The following is a 14130-nucleotide window of genomic DNA, read 5'->3' on the forward strand; positions in this document are numbered from 1 at the left end:
CAACTTAACAGGGGTGGGGGTGGTCTTGCAAATGTTCCTACTTTGGGGTAAAAGAGTGAGGCCGTTCCATTATCCTTCTTACTCTTACCCGCCACACACACACACACCAGTCTATAGGCATTTCCTCTGTCCCATTTCCCAACCAACATCTACAGTTGAATTTGTTATTTGGGAATTTATAGGGAATGTATGTTAGAGTGAAAGAGTACATTGTGCAGAGAAGGGAAGCAGCTTGTAAGCATATCATTATGCGTGAGCCATGGAGCCAGCAGATGGCACTTCCACTCAGGAACGAGAGTGGTGCCAAAAGCAGAACTCTAAATACACTTAAATCACATATCTTTACTTTTAAAATGGAGTATTTTGGAAGGAGAAAAAAATGATATTTAAATACACAAGTGGTATTCTTTTGTTCATAGCACAAGACCCCCTTTGCCAGTGTTGTTATATTCTAAATGTCTGGTAAAGATTTGATGTCTTAAATTTTCTTCAGGGTTTAGGGGCAAAGCAATGCTCCATCCTTAATAGGATTAGCCACTGAAGTGTACCTGACTACAAGAAAACTTCTTTTCTCAAGCATCCTCCCTGCTTAACTTAAAATGGAAGTTTTTGTTTTCATTCTGGTTTTGTCACGAAAAAGAAAATCTTTGTCTTGATGGTTTTCAGAAAGAATACAAATATATTGTGACATATGGATTTCTTATTTTGATTGAAAATAAATTTAATTCTTACGATGTGCCAATCTGTTCATTGATATTGGTGGGGGCAGGGAGCATGTGGTTGTTTGTTATGAAGCTCAGTAATTTTCCATGCACCTTTTAAAAATAGTATGCATGTTAAAAAAAATCATGTTGCCATTTAAGGTATGATTAGAATGCTATTGAAGCAGTTGTCATGAAAGTTCTTAATTAAAAAGGTGTCCATGTGACACATTCTGGCAAGGCTGTCTAACGTAGCAAACTTATCAGATACTATTTTTATTTCTTCTTTCTGAGGAGTATCAAAATTTCCACTAATAAATTATGAAACTGAGTATTTAGTTCTTAGTATTGACTTTGAATGTGCATTCCTCAGTTACTTTTCTATATGCCATTACCTCAGACCACAAATATGATTAAGACAGCCCTTTTAGCCTTTTATTCCATTTAAAGCAGTGCCCTTATGAATCACTCTTTTAAAACAGTTTGATATTTTTAAATGATTGTGCTTAATTTTTAAAATATCCAATAGTCTTACCGTGCTGAGTTGACATTTGGTATATCATTCATTCATCTATCCAACTAATATTTGTGGAGCTCCTGCTACCATGAAAGGCCCTGGGTAGATGTTGTGAGGGATACAAAGAAGAATAAATAAATCCTTCACTCAAAGAGTTTAAAGCCTAGTAGAGGAGATAAAGAACTTAAATGAAAGGTGGAATGTGAAAGGACAATGACAGGTAGAGGGATCAGTGACAGATCTTTTAAAGAAGTGTTAACCATGTTTACTTTTTAAATTGCCTCGAGAAGCACAGAAATTCAGAGCTGGAAGGGACCCCAGTGTCAGATCAAGACCAATCCATTGCTGAAAAGAATTCTCTCTACAGTGGGTCCAGAAAGCTGACATATAGCCTTTAAGACACAAAGACCTCTACTGAAGGGATCTCCCCACTTTCCCCAGGAAACCCATTCCAGTTTGATATAGCTCTAATTTTTAATAAGTTATTGTGTAGGTGAAGCCTAAATTTATCTCTTTGTAACTTTCTTTCTTTTGGTGAGACAACTGGGGTTAAGTGACTTGCCTAGGGTCACACAGCTAATAAGTGTTAAGTGTCTGAGGCCGGATTTGAACTCAGGTCCTCCTGACTCCAGGGCCGGTGCTTTATCCACTGCGCCACCTAGCTGCCCCTTCTTTGTAACTTTCAATCATTGCTTCTTATTTTATTTTGTCCCCTGGGCCAAACTGATTATTCTACCTCTTTTTTGTCTCTCTCTGTCTCTCTGCCTCTCCCTCTCTCTCTCTCTCTCTCTCTCTCTCTCTCTCTCTCTCTTTCTCCATATATATCTATACATATAGATATATACAGACATGTGTATGTATATGTGTATACAGACCTACACATAAATACAATGCACATATAGTAGGCTCTCAAAATGTTTATTAAATACATTGAAATGCTTTTTCTCTAATATATGTTTGTTATTGTTGAGTTGTTTCAATCAGGCCTGACTCTTTATGACCCCATTTTGGGTTTTCTTGGCAGAGATACTGGAGTGGTTTGCCATTTCCTACTCCAACTCATTTCACAGATGAGGAGACAGAAGTTGACAGGGTCAGGTGACTTGCCAGGGTCACATAGCTAGTAAGTATTGGAGGCTAGATTTGAACTGGGGCAGGTAAGTTTTCCCAGTATGCAACCCAGTGCTCTATCCACTGCATCACCTAGCTGCCCTGGTATACATATATATCAGGTATATAATTAATATTTCTTATACGTATATATTAGAAAGCGGCAGCTAAGTGGTACAGTGGATAGAGCGATGGGCCTGGAGTCAGGAAGCTCAAAGTTCAAATTCATCCTCATACACTTACTAGCTTTGTGATCCTGGGCAACTCACTTAACCCTGTTTGCCTCAGATATTCATCTATAAAATGAACTGGAGAAGGAAATGGCAAACCACTCCAGTATCTTTGTCAAGAAAACCCCAAATGGGGTCAAGAAGAGTTAGATACAGCTGAACAACATATATTAGAAAAATTCCATTTCAGTTTGTTCAACAGATATTTTTGAGTGCCTACTGTGCTAGGTGATACAGTTCAAAATAATCAAGGCAGTAAGGCTTTCGGGTAGATGATGGAAGCTATCTGAATTAAATAGAAAGTTAGCTTAGATAGATTTGTGATCTTACCTTGCTGCTCACAACTCACAAGTTCTTTTAGAACCAACTTTGTGGTAGTAAAAATTTGCTCCAGTCTTGAAATGAGCAGTATAGTATCCTAGAGAGGTCAAGCAAATCCTATACAAAACTGACCTCATGAGGCTTCAGATTGAAATTTTACCACACCACAGGAAAGCTATTTTATACACTTCAGCAAAAGCAAACGGACCTCAAATGCCTATGAATTAATTATAATTAGTGATTGCTTTAATGTTTTCTTTTTCATTTCTTTTGATATGTATCCCTCTGAAACAAGCATTATTCCAGGCATGCAAAACACAATTATTAGTTTCTAGCTGGAGAGTTGAAGCGATTCTGTATAAAATTGGTCTTTTATATTTATTCATTCAGAAAATATGAGTGGAGAGTGATTGCATATTTTATAAAAGTTGAGTAAATTCTGTAGCAAACAGATAACTCTGAAGCAAAAGGAGATTTGACCCTTTCCAGAATTGCTTAATGAATCCCGCATTATACAGAGTAACCATGTGGACCTCTTTACATACTTTTTTGGTTACCTCTATGGGCTCCCCTCCTTCTTTTGCAAGAACACAAGCACATTCACAGCTTCTTAGATTTAAAAAGTAATTTACAGTATGAAGACTATTTTAATATCGAATCTTTTTTTATTTTTAGAATACTGGATTTTGGTTTGGTTGATACATATTCTTTATTGACAATAATGCTTTGAGTCCAGTGGGCTGGCATTTATGGATTATGATCATTATTAAAGGAAATACCCACACTGATGAGATCACCAGTCCATTTGTGTGTTTGGGAACTTGTGCAGGAATAGGGTTAAAATACTTGAGACAGTGACTTAAGGTAAGAGAATCTAGAGCAAATGTTTTGAAAGCAAATATTTCAAGTTAAAAGAGATCCCAAACCTATTCAATTTATCACAGAATTTATACCAAGAATATAATCATTAGCCATATCTTATTCTTTCTACCTCCACAACATTGTTTGCATGTCCCCTTCTCTCTGTTCAAAAAGCCACCACCACCACACCTAAGGCCTTCATTACCTCTTGCCTGGACTATTGCAATAGCTGACTAATTGGTTTCTCTGCCTCAAATATTTCCCCCTTCTAAACCATTCTCTATAGTGGTTTTTCCTATAGTGTAGGTCTGAGTATGTCATCACCTTTCCCCTACTTAATAAAATCCAGTGCTCCCTTTGACCTTTATTATAAAAAAAAAATTCCCCTGGCTTCTAAAGTCCCTCCCAACCTAGCCCCATCTATTTTCTAGCCATATTATACACTATGCTTTTCCATGCACATTACAGTCTAGCTAAAATGCCCTTATTTATTTTCTCTGTGAGGGGCATTGTTGATGGTGAGGGGGAGAACCAGGAAAATCTTACTACAGAAAGTGCCTTTGGTCAAATATTAACTCTTATATTTGGCATTTAAAATTCTTCATAATCTAGGTTTTCCTATCTTCCAAATTTTCTTAAACATTACCACCTTGCCACACTTTTCAGTTTAGTCCATAGTAGTCTATTTTATCCTAGAGACTGCAAGGAGTCCTAGCAGTTTATTGAGAAAGGGGATGTCATTGTCAGACCTATGTTTTACCCTCCCCGCCACGATTACTGTGATGTTCACATAGAGAATGGACAGAAGTGGGGTGAGGTTTGAGACAGTGACAAATTATTTGGCTGTTGCAGTATTCTAAGGCATAGGTGATAAGGTCCTGAATTAAGGTGGTAGCACTACAAAAAGAGGGAAAAGGGCAAAAATGGGAGATAGCATAGAGGAAGAAAAGACAAATTTGGTGACTAATTAAATGCATGGAGTGAATGAGACTGAGGAATCATGGATGGTACCAGGGTTACAAACCTGAGTGACGACAAGAAGAGTGATGCTCTGTGCAGTAATAGGGAAGTTTGGCAATGTGGTTGGTTCAGGGAGAAAAGTATGGAGTTCGTTTCAGAAATGCTGAGATGACTGCAGAATGTCTCATTAGAAATGTCCAGTAAGCAGTTGGTGATGAATGAGTGGGAATCAGAAGAAAGAATAAGGGTAAAGATATAGATCTTGGAATCATCAACATAGGCATGAAAATGGAACCCAAGGGAATTGAAGAAATAATCCAAATAAAAGACTGTATAGTGACAAGTGAAATCTGTGGGAAAATTTTTAAATAGCTCTTTATGAGTAATACATTGGGGATTCTTGAACTAGGTCTGTGACAGTCAGCCTGGTATAGGAAGAGAGTTCTAGATTTGGTTTCAGACGGCTTGTGTTTGAGTTCTGCATCTTACTAGCCAAGTGAAGAAACAAGTCACCTGTTTGAGCCTCAGTTTCTGAGAATACAAATGAAGGTACAAATGCTAACACTACCAATCTCAAGTGAGGTACTATATGATATGTTATGAGAGTCAAGATAATTATAAAAAAGTGCTTAGCATGGTTTTTGACATACAGTAAACACCACATACATGTATACTCCCTTTTCCCTTTTCCCTTCCTCTCTCCCTTAAAATGCTCTATAAATGTAAAGAGCTATTGTTATCATCCCCATTATTATTTTCCTTATTACTGATCATTTATCTGCCTGGAAACATTTCCTCTCGATATTTGAGATTTTCCTCAAAGCTAGATTTGACCCGTTTAGTCCTGTTAGTCACAATTTGTGTTCTTCCCATGACATCTGATAATTTTTGGTGGCAAAACCCATTCTTTTTACATGAAATGACATAATGATATAGTCCCACACCTTTTACATTTAAACAAAAATTTAGGAATGAAAGGAGTTAGTCTCTAAAAATTCTAGTTTTCCAGGGATGATATACCTTACATCCATATCTAGAGATAGATCTTCTAGTGTTTTTCATTGGCAGTGAACTATGCATATTTTTCATAAAATATAGGTGCATTCTATTTTCCACAAGAGGAGAGCCTCACTGAATTTCAAGTTACTTAAAAATTGCTAATATCTTTAATAATGTGTGTTGAATAAATGTGTTCTATTGGTGGAGATGTATGAAGATATTTATAGAAATGCTATTACATTGATGTTTAAACAGAGAAGCATACCAGAGCCCATTTTCAATGCTGGTGTTAGAAGCCAGAACTAATAGGTGTCCTCTCTCTGTATGGTTTTAACTGCATATAGTTCTATTTTAGAGCTTCCACCATTTCCTTAGACTGTTACTTAATTCTTTGATTGTTGTTTAACTCTTTGGTGTTTTTCTTTTATTCCTCAACTAGCTTCTAAACTGGAGCACAGGAATCCTGTTCTGTATTCACTGTAATCCTTACCTTATCCAGCACAGGTGCTCAATAAATAATTGTTGATTTGTTCTGACGTAGCCAGAATCATCCGATAAGCTGTTCTTACTCTGTGGGTCAGGAAGATTTCAGTATTATCCAAATTGACCACCTAATTCTGTTATTTATATACCCCCCCAGGACATTCTCTTTCTTTCTTTATTGAGTTCAGTGCCTAGCTCACAGTCTTACCACCCCATCTCCTGCCTTCATTCTAGGGTGCTTCAGAATATATATATTGATACTCCCTCAGTTCCCTAGCTTCGCAGTTCTTCATTCAGTTCCTATGACCTACTCCTCCTCTCTACCTCAGCTTCCACAGAGATGACAGCTAGATATTGTGAATAGAGTACTGGTCTTGAGCCAGGAAGATTTAAGTTGAAATCTAATTCCAGACACTCATTAGCTTTGGTGATTCTAAGCTGGTCATTTAACCTTTGCCTTCCTCAGTTTTCTCATTTGTAAAACAGGTATAGTAATAGTACCTATCACCCAGGGTTGCTTGAGGATCAAATATTTGTAAAGCACTTTTCAAACCTTAAAGCACTATATAAATGTTAACTCTTAAGCTGTTATTAGTATTAGATGTTACTCATAAATATTTCAATTCCAAGTTCAATCCAAAATCCCTTTATTTGATCAAAATTTTTTTTATACCATCTTTCATTATACCTAATGAACTTTCACCTGTTCTTCAATCTCACTGTAACATCCATTCCTTTTGAGGTCAATCATATACTTCCCAAACTCCAACCCTGTGTCACTCCCACCAATCACCTTCTTTTGCCTTACACAAGCTTCCAAACAAAAGTGGAGGAATTCACTAAACTGTGTTGACTGAGTCCACTGCAAATTTGTGATCTAATCAATCTCAACTGGGCCCTCTCTGCACCCAAACATTATATTCCTTTCTAATTTATTTGTTATAGCATTCTCGGTAGCAACTGTTCCAAAACTTCTCATTTCTCTTCAGGCTTTCCATGGCATCTTCTTCCCCAACTCTCAGCTGATGATCTCACCTCATACTTCACCTCCCTCATTGACAGCACTCAGATTTTCCTCATATTATATCATTCCAACATCTTGCCACACTATTACTTCCTCTTTCACTCCAGTCTCAGATAAAGAAAGGACTCTCCCCCTTGCCAAGATCAACTCTTTCATATGCCACCTTAATACCATGCTCTCTCCTCTTCTCCAATAGCTTGCCCTTACTGTCACAGTGTTCTCCCTGCCTCAGTCTCTCTCTCTCCCTCTCTCTCTCTCTCTCTCTTTTAATAGTCAAATTAAATTGCTTTTTATCAATTCTTATCTTTCTTGAACTCTTTGCAACATCTGACACTGTTCATCACCTTCTCCTCTTCGGCATTGTTTTTCCTCTCTATGTCTCCACAGGGTGTTTACCCAAGATTCTTTCCCAGGACCTATTTTTTGTTCTTCTGGTACTTGATCTCATCATTTCCCATGGATTCACTTATTATCCATATGCAGATGATTCTCAGATCTCTCTATCCAGCCCGACACTATTTTGAGCAATATTCATGTATCTCCAAAGGACTGTTGGGCATCTTCTACTGTGACAAGGATGGGCCTGTCTCAGGTTAGCATCTTGTTAGTTTAAGTTTAATGATGGGACAAAATGAGGTGTTTATAAGTCATTGAAGAGTTAATGAAAGGGTACTTAGTTCTAATGTAAAAAAAGGTATTCAACAAAGTTACAATAGCTTGTTTATGTACACCTTGCTCATATCTTTATAGAAGTATTTCTGGTCATCAGGCAGGGTGTAATAATTTATGGTATGGGGAGATTCAATAAGTCTGAATGACCAGGAAGCCGTGTCAGCAGGCACATTGATATGGCCAGAAGCTGTCCAGGGAGGAACAGCTTGAGCCTTGCCCTAACTCTGGGCTGATTAAGTTCCAGCTTTATCACCTTTTGGGGGAAAACTAGCCTAGCCCATGTTTGGTAGATATTCATCCTATCACAGACTGAGTGTCCTGGAGGCATTTCAAACTAAACATATTCAAAACAGAACTCTATCTTCTGCCCCACCCAACCTTCCCTTCTTTCAAACTTCCTAACCACTGGTAAAAACACCATGATTCTCTTATTCATCCAGCCTGACAACCTGTCACCATCTACTTCTAACTCACTCCACATAAGCAGTCCACTATCAAATCTTGCAATTTCCATCTTCACTAGATCTTTCTTATATGTCCCTTTCTACTGATGTAGCCATCTTCCTAATCCAGCCCCTCTCTGATGCCTGGACTCGTTTTTTAAAATAACTTTCTAACTGGTATCCCTGCCTAAAATCTCTCCCCACTCCAATCTATCCTCCATAAAAAGGCTAAGATAATTTTTCTAAAATGTAGGTCTATCAGTGCACCCCTTCCCTGTTCAATGAGCTCCATTGTCTCTGTGCTACCTGAAGAATTAAACATAAAACTCTCTTTTGACATTTAAAGATCTTCATAACCAGTCCTCTTGCACTTTGCTTTCTTCCATATACTCTGCAATGTGGCTACACCAGTCCATTTGTTGTTCTCTAAATCCTATATTCCATTTTCCATTTCTGTACCTTTGAATTGAAAGTCTTCCATACCTTAAATGCTCTGCTCCTTCAAGTCTGCCTCTTAGTTTTCGTCAAGATTCAGCTCAAATCTTACCTTCTGCAAGTGGTGGCTTCCTGGCTCCCCAGGTGCTATTACCTTCACCTCTCAGATTATTGTCAATATACTCTGTCTGTCTGTCTATTGCTATATAAAGTATACCTAGTTATTTAATAGGCTCTAGAATATTAGAAAATGAAGCAACTTAGTTACTCTGAAATCCATTCATTTCTATTTAATTTTTTCCCTTCTCCATTTTTTCTGTTCTGATTGATGCGAAACCCAACACATTATACTACTGGTTTTATGTCTGTGGAATCCTTACTTTTATTCATTAGAAAGAAGTCAATTAATTTGCATTTACTAATCTTCCATTCCTCACTTTTCTAATATTCTCCAGCTATCTAAAGGGAAAATAGTTCATATTTCTTTTAAACTCATAAACTTAATTTCCATTAAGGGAACTGGTTGCTGAATGAGAAAACCATGTCTTGCGGATTTTATTGCAGTTGTCTGGGATTTTATCGTTTTGTCTATAATACTTTCATTTGCTGGCATTTGTATGATCTGTCATAGGTGTAGTATAGGTTTTCCTTAATTATTTTGTGTATTATTTCATTTGTCACTGTAGGCAAAAAAAAAAAAAAGTATGGATAAGATATTTAGAAGGATTTGCCACACCTATGAGATCACAGATCTATTTAAGTGAAAGTATGGTTTCTGTAGGAACATCCACATGAATCACTAAACTGTCAAGTATCTCCAAATTAATGGAACATTTCTAGTTGTTTCTAAATTATTTCTAAGTTGCCAATTTTTTTTCAAATATATTTCCAAGTGATATTTAAATGGTTCCCAAATGGAAATTATAACCAGTAATATCATAAAAGATATGTAAATCTTTTAAATGAAGTTTTTAAAATACATTGTAATTGAATTAAAAGAGCATCCTGGTTAATCGCCATATGTTATCATATATGATGTTTCCCATGTCCCAGAATAGAATTTAAAAATATAACTAGGGTACTAGCCAAATGAAATTCCCCTTTCTAGGGATAGGATAACCTTTTTAAAAAATTATTATTCCATGTTCATTTAGAATTAAGGCAGACATGTAAAGTGTACCCTTTGACTTATTTTTGTTATGACTTCTTTGATATTGTTTGCATGTATTGTTTATCTAAGAGAGTGGTCTAGAACTGGAGCAAAATTTAGATATTTATGTGCTCTCATCACTAAAGGTCTTCAAATAAAGGCTAGGTGACCATTTGTCAGGGATGCTCTGGAAAGGATTTGTACTCTGTTCTCAGTTGTACTAAGTCATCTCAGAAGGCTCTTTCAACTTTGAGATTTTTTTGTGGTTTTGTATGTAATCCCTCCCTGGGATATTTTCATTTAAAAAGAGCACAAGGAGGAGGTCAAAAAGGAATATGTTTCTAATGATGGCATATGGATGGGAGAAACATTTTGACAGAGGGAGACCTCAAATCATGCCATATAAGCAACACCAAGTTCTGCCTATGGGTAAGGCTGTACTGATGTAAGTGAGCAAACATTTGAGTTAAAACATGTCAGATGGTGCTTAAATTTGGATGGGTGAGATAACTTAAGAATTTAAGTGGAAATAAATCCTGAGAAAATGTGAAAAGAGACCTAGAAATCAGTTTACTGCAAGGCTGATGCATTTAAACTGTTCTCTCAGCCTAATACCTTGCATTCCAGTACTTAGATTATAAACAACATTATATTTGAGGTATAACAAATGGCTATAATAAACTACCAATGTGCAGGCTTCTCTTTTAGAAATAGTAGTTTACCACAGTCAGAATGACTGAGCTAATTAATATGTTTTATATCACATTTTGTATTCCAATATTAAAAAAACACAACAAATTCAGCAGGGCACGATATGAAATTTAACTGGTTTGCCTCTTAATTCCAAATACACTACATTTTGAAGATATATGATATTTATTTGCATTTTTCCCCCTTGTGAGTACAGATTTGAATCTTACTTATATACTCCTTCTCTCTTCCCCTTCCTCTCTCCCCCTTTTCTCCCTTACCTCCCCTCCCACCTTCTCTCCCTTTTTACTCTCTCTCAACAGCTCTGTTCAGTTTTTTATTGCCCAAGCAGGCCAGAGCTCACTTTGTCACTTGGCTTTGTGGTGGACGAGTCCTATAAAGCCCACTGAATAGTACGTAGAAGATCCACCGTTTTGGTGAGTGGAATCATAGTTACAATTTTTGTGTTTTGTTCTGCTTCAAGTTGTGTTTGCATTGTTGACCAAAGTGCTTCCATACAGGGCACAAAATAGTACTTTTCCACATCTCGGCAGGAAAATAACTTTTTTCCCCCTTCATTTAAAAAAAAATTGTGTGTGTAGAGAAAGTAATTTCTACTAAGGTTTTTCCTTAGCAGAATCCTACTTTCCTATTTCTCCCAGTGCAATTGAGCCACTTCAAACTGCCTTACTTTCACCCCTACCCATTATCTTCCTGGCTGGAGTTTGCTTCTGTTCAAGTTCTTTCATTAGTTGCTATTTCATTCCTCTCTTCTGACTCCCCATCCTTCTCCCCAACAAAGGTCTTATTTAATATGTCCATGTGGAAAATAGAAAGGGAAAATCACTTCTAAGGAGGAAACTCAGTTGTGTGGGCCTCATTGCATAGTATCAAATGGAAGCTCACCTTTCAAATGGAAAAAAAAAAATTTGAACTCTTTTTTGTTTCATAATCTACATATGCCATAGGATTACAAGCCTGACAGGAAGATATCCAAGAAAATGCATATGAATGCTTTCTCTTTCTAGAGATAAGTAATCCACTTCTGCACATCCACAAACACCAGTCACGTATTTGAAATTCCCTCCATATGTGTCTTATAAAGATTTTGCTGTTATTTTACCATCATGTTTCTCAATTTGTCTAACATACTGGCTGGATAATACTGTGGCAAAGTTTTCAATGTGAATGACACAGGCTGGACAGGCAAGCCAGGCATGGGTGGGTCAGCATCAACATTGTTGGTGGGAACCTCTAAATCAGTAAGAACACATTTCCATTTCAGCATATGAATTTCCTATCACCTCTTCAGACCTTGAATTCTTTATTTTATAAGGGATCTCACCTGGTAGCAGCATAATACTGAATGGACTTACCACTTAAATAAGAATGAAAGGAGTACCTGGTTACTATACTACATTTTAAGTAAAGTCTTCATATTTTAAAAAAAAGTATAGCTTAGGTACAGAAAGCAACATAATATATTACTGTCATGAACAGTAAACAGTTGAATGAATGAATAACTAAAACTCATTTGTAGTGAATATATTAGATGTTCAAAAGTGAAGAATGAACAATGTTCATGTTTAATTGTATTAGACTGCACACTACACAAGGGCAAGAATCTGTCTTAATTCATCTTTGTATCCCCCACCGTGACAAAGTTGAACAATCCTTTGCCACAAGAAGACACTCAAAAAATGGTTAAGTGAATGAATGAATTCTGTTAAAAAAAAATTGAAGTTTTTTGGGGGGAATAAAAGAACAAAACCTGTTCCAGCTTTTATTCCTAGATAAGGCAAATACTCCAATTATTTACTCAATTAATTTGCCTAGCAAACTGTTCCCTTCATAACTAGTATAAAGGTAAGCTTTTGACCCACCTTCTCTAAACTATCATACATTTTTGGAGTCTAATTTTAAACATTTTTACTACAGAATAAAGAGTTCCACGCAATCTAAAGTAGAATAGCTATTTGTGGGTAAGAAAGAGAAACAATTATTATTTTTCTTTCTATAAGAAACTTAATATTACTACCTGATGTCCTAATAGGCCTATTGCTTTGACACAGCTAGACTACAGTACCATGAAATTCATGAGACATCATTCTGCCTATATTTATCCATCTGTCCATCTGTCATCACCCAAATGCATCCATCCAAAGCTACATCTGTCTCTATAACAATCCATATCTCTGTATAGAGATAGTGTAAATTTGGATGAATGCATTTGAGCAATAGAACCTCTCTCTCTTCCTCTCTATCTTTACAAATAGATAGATAGATCTAGATAGGAAAATTAATCATTAATTATTATTTGGCCAATAGATCTATCTATATAAATATATTTACATAGTTCTATAGATTTATATATTTAGAGATAGAGATATATAATCTATTACTCAAATAGTAGTTATTTAGAAACTAATAGTAATTTTTTGAGCAGTATATGTATATAATTATAAATGTAATTACTTTTCATTCAGAGAGAAATACATATTCAATCAGTAAACATTTATTAAGTACCTACAGTATGCCAGGCACTATGCTCAATGCTGGGAATATAAAGAGGTAAAATTTAATTTCTACCCTCGAGGAGCTCAATATTTATCAGTGCAGACAACAAGCAAATATTACAACAAGCTATATACAGGATAAAGAGGAAATAATTAGCAGAAGGAAAACACTAGAATTAAGAAGAGTTGGGAAAGGCTTCCTGTAGAAGGTGGAATTTTAGTTGAGACTTGAGGGAAGCCATAAAGGGAAGCAGAAATGAGGAAGGAAAACTTTCCAGGCATAGGGAACAGCCAGAGAAAATGCTTGGAGCTGAAATGGGGAATGTCTTGTTTCTGAAACAGAAAGGAGCAAGTATCACTGGACTTGGAGTACTTGAAGAGCAGTGAGGTGTGAGAAGACTGAAAAGGGGTGTGTGTAGGTGTGGGTATGTCAAGGTGGAAAGCTAGGTTATGATGGGCTTTGAAACCTAAGCATAGGATTTTGAATCAAAAGATCTTGGAGATGACAGGGAACCACACAGGAGTTTATTGAGTGGGGTGTGTGTGTGTGTGTGTGTGTGTGTGTGTGTGTGTGTGTGTGTGTGTGTGAGACAGAGAGAGAGACAGAGAGAGACAGAGAGACAGAGAGAAACAGAGACAGAGAGAGACAGAGACAGAGAAATACAGACTTGGTTGGACCTGTAGTTTAGGAAATCATTTCAGTGGCTAAATAGAGGAAAGACGGGGAGTGGGGAAACATTTGAGGCAATCCAGCCCACCATCATCAGGCTACTGCAATATATGTTGCAAAAGTGAAATCACAAGACCTTGGCAACTGATTGGATATCACTGGTGAGGGATAATGAGGCATCTCTATGTAGCTTTGGATAGATGCATTTAGGCAATATATATTTCTTCTTTAATTACAGAAGTGAGACTCTTTTGTTTTTCCCTAATAACTCTTGAAATGTTGAACTGTATACTTTGAGAACTCATAAACAAAGTACTTGCTATAACTTTTTAAAATTTCTCTAGTGAA

At 36.6% G+C, this 14130-nt stretch overlaps 1 protein-coding gene across 1 annotated transcript in view; it reads left to right on the top strand.

Annotated features, from left to right (window-relative positions):
* Positions 1–14130, top strand: part of TENM2 (teneurin transmembrane protein 2) — a 1399253-nt gene that overhangs the window by 100516 nt on the left and 1284607 nt on the right. Inside the window, 1 exon segment of the mRNA XM_043982744.1 lies at positions 10920–11033. The gene's annotated coding sequence lies outside the window, so the exon portion shown is untranslated.

Source organism: Dromiciops gliroides, chromosome 2, assembly GCF_019393635.1.
Source record: "Dromiciops gliroides isolate mDroGli1 chromosome 2, mDroGli1.pri, whole genome shotgun sequence".
NCBI classification, from domain to species: Eukaryota; Metazoa; Chordata; class Mammalia; order Microbiotheria; family Microbiotheriidae; genus Dromiciops; species Dromiciops gliroides.